This window comes from Pagrus pagrus, assembly GCF_965226575.1.
Source record: "Pagrus pagrus genome assembly, chromosome: 12".
In the NCBI taxonomy this organism is placed as follows: domain Eukaryota; kingdom Metazoa; phylum Chordata; class Actinopteri; order Spariformes; family Sparidae; genus Pagrus; species Pagrus pagrus.
Window position 1 is genome coordinate 30,110,769 of NC_140196.1, and position 6,283 is coordinate 30,117,051.

A 6,283-nucleotide genomic window follows, 5' to 3' on the forward strand; every position below is an offset into this window, starting at 1 on the left:
TGTGCGCGAGAGAGGGTCACGCACACTTTGATTTGTAGAGAACATGTTACTTTAACAACCATGAGAGCGCGTGCGTCACACACACATATGTGCATCCAGTCAGGACGGAGGGACTGCATTCAGTTTTATATTGAGAAGGCTCCAGTCAGGTCTGTAGGCTGCGTTTACTAAGTATTGAGGTCCACATTCTTATTATTATTATTTTTCTATTTTTTTTAATGATTTTTTTTATGGCGCTGTTTTTTGTTTTTTTGGATCTGTTATCTGTCAATACCTGTTAAAACTCTGTTGTCTTATACTTTAGTGAAGAAAAAAAAAGGTAGTGATCAAAATAGCTACTTCAAGTAAAGTATGAAAGTACTAAAAATTACTTGAGTTGTGAGTGATTTCAAAAATACTGTCTTTTATTTGATGTGAATCTGAATGATCTGATTATTTCAACCACAGATGGTCTTCTTTGGGTAAAGGTAAAGGGGTAAACAGACATCTATATTTATTTGTGAAGAAATGACAAATTATCATCTCCTGATTAGACACAATGCCACAAATACATCAGGACAATATTCAGTTTGTATCTCTCGAGGGCGAGCAAATTATTACATAATTTTTAAACTCTATTAAGTTACAATAATAGTTTGCTGGTTATCTCCTATATTATATTATGATTGGAAAATAAATAGGAAAATGTATGTATGTGCATAATAGATCGTGTCTGTTATGCCAAAAAATAAATATAAAGAAAGTCAAAATGTTACAGTGTCCTTAAATTTTGATGAATCTAGTCCAGATGTCCCAGTGTCTGGTCTATCCAATCACATGAAGACACAAGATTAGAGATGTGTCCACATCAGACTGTTATCTCTCTGAAAATGTCTCAGATGACTCATCTGACTTCACTTTTACCTGAAGAACCTCTGTGGTTAAAACGTGACATCAGTAGTTTGTCTTTGTTTCGTGTGTTTGGTCTCTGCTTTTCTTTTCATCACTACACCACTGAGCTGACTAATTAAATGCATGTTAGCTTGAATATTTGAGTACATTACGGCAGAAAGCAGGAGCAAGAGTAGTTTTAAAGTATGTATGTTGTGTATATGTTAAAACTTATACGTTTTAACACAATAGACACACGTACTGCTCTGTGTCAGCCCAGTGCTGTGATGACTCCACAGCTGCAGCCTGCTGCACTGTGCACTGGTAACTCATCTGTAAATATTAGCTGTCAGCAGGTTTTGAAAACCATCCTCCTGCTGCAGCTTCTGCTGTTATGCTGCTTTGAACAGTCAAGTGGAGGAGTGGCCATGGTAGAATAACAGAGCTCCAGCAGACCTGGGACCAGCTGACCAACTCTTAACGTACTGTACATGAATTTTTAAAATAATAGATAAATAAATGTACAGCTGCCATACAGACACTGACCAGACATTTCAACTCTTGATTATACAGCTATATAGCACCGATTTTAAAATTTTAACATTTAAATAATTACCTCATTACCTCAGTGACCTCATAGCTGGTTATGGCCATGACTCCAGGCAGTGTTTCTGACACACACACACATGTACTGTATATATATATATATATATATATATATATATATATATATATATATATACATATATATATAATCTAACTGTCAGCAATTAAAAAAATAATCAATTAAAAAAATAATCTAATTAATTCATCGAAATTAATTGCATATGCCAAGCATTGTCGTAAGCATTTAGAAAAAATATTTCAATGCAAATGAATTGAAGTGATTCATCAGTGAATCAATGAATAAATGGACTTTCTAAACTTTAAAGGTACTCTTTGTAAGAAAAGCTGATTTTTGAGTCTCATTCCCAAATAGTCAAATAATGACGCTTTGGGATGATCCTAAAGCATCATTATATGGTAAGTTGGGAATGTCTTACAAATAGCACCTTTATTTCAGAATCAGAATCAGAATCAGAAACAGATTTATTGCCAAGAGGGATTTTACACCGACGAGGAATTTTTCTTGGTGAATAAGGTGCATGCATTGAAGACAATAAACAAACAAACAGTGACTATAATATATACAATATAAACAATATAAACCTTTAACCACCTTTAACAATAGGTAATATTTTAAGCTTGTATGTGTGTATATATACACATATATGTATATATATACACACATATATATGTATATATATATACACATATATATGTATATGTATATACATATATATATATAGGATGAAGAGGAGTGGACCAAGCACCGAACTCTGGGGGACACCTTGGGACAGAGGAGCAGTGGATGAGGTGCAGTTGTTGATGTGGACGAACTGTTGTCTGTTTGTGAAATATGATTTTAACCAGGAGAGGGCAGTGCCGGCGATGTTGAGGGAGGATTCGAGGCGGGATAGAAGAATGGAGTGGTTGATGGTGTCGAAAGCTGCAGTGAGGTCCAGGAGGATGAGGATGCTGAGGTGGCCGCAGTCTGCAGAGAGGAGGAGGTCGTTAGTGACTTTAAAGAGGGCTGTCTCGGTACTGTGTTGAGAGTGGAAGCCGGATTGAAAAGGTTCAAAGAGGTCGGTGGAGATGAGGTGGATTTTGAGTTGAATGGCGACAGTGCGTTCCAGTATTTTTGATAAAAAAGGGAGGTTGGAGATGGGCCGGAAGTTAGTCATAATGTCAGGGTTGAGTCCAAGTTTTTTGAGAATGGGGGTGACAGCTGCCAGTTTGAGTGAATGAGGGACTGAACCAGAGCTGAGGGAGGACTTGATTATTTTTGTGATGAGGGAGGAGATGGCTGGAAGACAGTTCTTGACCAGTGAGGATGGGATGGGGTCCAGGGCACAGGTGGGGCTTTTCATTTCTGCCATGATGGTGGACAGGTCCCTTGGAGACACAGGGGAGAACTGACACAGGGGTTGAGAGGTGAGGGGGGGAGGGGTGGGTGATGGAGTGGACGGGGTAGGGGTAGGGGTAGGGGAGGTGGACAGGTTGCTGTAGATGTTGTCAATTTTGTCTGGAAAAATGAAAGGAAGGAGTTGCATTTATCGGTTGTGAAGGAGTTGGAGATGTTGTCAATGGGTTTGAGAAGTTTGTTTATGGTGGAGAAGAGAGCTTTGGGGTTGGTGGAGTCAGAGTGAATGAGGTGGGAGTAGTAGGTGGAGCGGGTTTTGGTGAGAGCATCCTTGTATTGCTGCAGATAGTCTGTATGTGCCAGGAGATGGACAGTTAAACCAGTTTTCTTGGCAAGTCTTTCAAGCTGACGTTTGTGGGATTTCATCTGACGGAGTTCAGGAGTATACCAGGGAGCAGAGTGAGTAAATGAGACTTTTTTGGTTTTGATGGGAGCCAGCTGGTCAAGGCAGGAGGAGAGCATTTCAATGTAGTAGTTGACGAGGTCGGAGGGGTTGTCAGACAGCGGGGGGGAGAGGCAGATATTTGACTGTCAAGAGAGGCTGAGAGGGCTGAGGGGGAGATGAAATTGAGGTTTCTGTAGGATATTTTGCATTTGTTTTTTGGGGTGGGGAGAGGGATGACGATGTCCATGGTAATTGCCAGGTGGTCAGAGATGTTGAGGTTGAGACTAGAGAGTTGATGTATCGTGAGACCAGTGGAGCAGACCAGATCCAGGATGTGACCACGGCTGTGGGTGGGAAAGTTGACGTGTTGGGTGAAGTTGAAGCAATGTAATAAGTCGATTTGCAGTCTGAACATTATATATATATATATATATATAAATATATATATGTACTGTATATGAATGAGCTTTTAATAACTTTTCATCACAAAAGTGTTAAGATTGGCCGGTGAAAATTTGAAGTTTATCGAGTTAAAGCTGGAGGAGCTGGAGGAGTTCGTCAAAATACAACACTTGCAAATCACCAGAAATAAGAAGTAGAATTAACAATGGCTGACTCCCTGTTGGGTTGAAAAAGTGGCACCAAGATAATTTTTTGTAGATGTACACTGTAAAAAAAAATAAAATTATTATTATTTCACAGAAATTCACTGTATCATTTTAGTTTTATATTTTTTCTACATTAAGTGTAAATGCCATAAAGTACAGTAAATGACTTTTATTAAAAATATTAACCATAAAGTAAAGGCTGTAATCTCTAAACTGATATAACGGGAAATTATTTTTTTTAACAGGCTTATTCAATTGCTTAATGGTCTTGAATGTTGTATTACATTTAATTGTACTGTAGTGGGAGACTATTTTTCTTATCTTTCCAATTAATGCACTATCTGACTCTGAAAATCCGCACAAGGTTGAAGTCCAAAAATCAAAGGCGAAGCAGCAGGTCTTCAGTCCAAAAGGTGTTTATTCCCAAAAACAGAAAATACCCCGGGGCAACTGAGATCTCTCGCCGATTCTCCCCATTTTATACCCGTGGTCCAGGGTCCCCACGCCCCTCTGGACCATCCTTTTACCTTTATGATCGTCATGGGTTTGTCACTTATTATTCTCATTCTTGGATGTGCTCTTAAGAACCTGCAAATGTCTTATTCAGGCCCCTTCTGTGGCCTTGGGTGAGCTGTGGCAACACCTGTTGCTCATTTATTTCAACATTGTCATTATAAAATGGTGCATCAAACAAACATGTCTTTTATTAGCCTCAAGCTTAATTAGAGCACAGTTGCGACTGCAAGGGATATTCCAAAATCTATTCACATCATGACCCAGTTTCTCATTTGCCACTACAGTATGTACAAATACAATAAATACACATCATTTTGCTGGATGTAAAATTAAGGCAACTTTCTGTATTTTTTACAGTAGAACTTTAAATTGAATGCAAAGAAATGTAAAACAAAAAAACAAGAAAACAACTGTAAAAAAACGGTAAAAAAAAGTCTGGCAGTTAAAGTTGCCAAACACACATTGTCAAATGACAGTAAATGACCATTATTTATTCTACAGAGAATATTCTTTTAAAAAAGATATAAATAGACATTCTCTGCATTTTTTTACAGTCCAACTATTGTAGAATAAAAGAAAAATCTCATTATATCTCCAGAATGTTAAACAAATGTATACATCTACCAAAAAAATATACCTAATTATTAATTTAAATAAAGACTTGTTTTCACACAGCATTATTTGGTAAATTCACAGGATTATCCAATATATCCACAAAGACTCCCCATCAAACTACAGATATCTGGATATAAAACACAAAAAAATATGTAAAATTATATTCAAATTACCCTCTTTAAAGGTACATTAATAGTATTTTGATAGCTTTAAGCTTTTATTTTGTAAGATTATCCAATCTATTTACAGTACATTTCTGTTAAATATTGGTTTTATACTGTATAAAAAAATAAGATGTGATTATAGCTTAGAGAAATTACACTTTTCTTTACATAAACATTATTTGACAGTAATTAAAAGCAATTACCCAATATATCTACATACTTTTCCCATTAATGTATGAGCTATCATTTATATAAACATTATCTCATAGTAGCAACTCTCCAATGTATTTACAGGTTTTTCCCATTAATGTAGGGGGTTTACTTAATGTAAACATTATTTGCTAGTAATCATAAGCAAGTACCCAATATATCAACAGACTTTCCCCTTGACAGTAATTAAGAGCAACTCTCCAATAAATTCACAGGCTTTCCCATTAATGTATGAGGTTTACTTTATATAAACATTTGAAAATAATTCCAAGCAATTGTCCATTAAATCTTCAAACTTTTCCCATTAATGTCTGAGGTTTATGTTACATCAACATTGACAGTAATTACAAACAATAACTCAATATATTTACATACTTTTACCATTAATGTACAAGGTCTGTTATATCAACATTATTTGACAGTAATTACAAGCAACTATGTAACATATCTACAGACTTTTTCCATTAATTTATGGAGTTTATTTTAAATAAATGTGATTTGACAGTAAGTACAAGCAACTATCCAATGTATTCTCAAGACTCTTCTTCTGAGGCATATTTTTTGTATAATTGGTGTACACAGCCATCTACAGTCTGCCCACAGTATTGGAGGCCTGAATGCACCACATCATCTTCAAAATGCCATTTTGGTCTGCAGTCTGGTCTCTATACTACGTTCATTCACATGTCTTCATCTCTCTTTTAGAGAGTTTTTTTTATGCGTCTTCCCTGGACATTGTATAGATGTCAATAAGAAGAAGTGATAAAGATGCATTCATGAGATCGATTTCTTTTCTGGACTTCTGATGGATGTCAGTTTCCTTACTCTACACAATGACATCTCAAAATCATCAAACATTTGTAAGTTATTAAAAACAGAAGACTAACAGCAC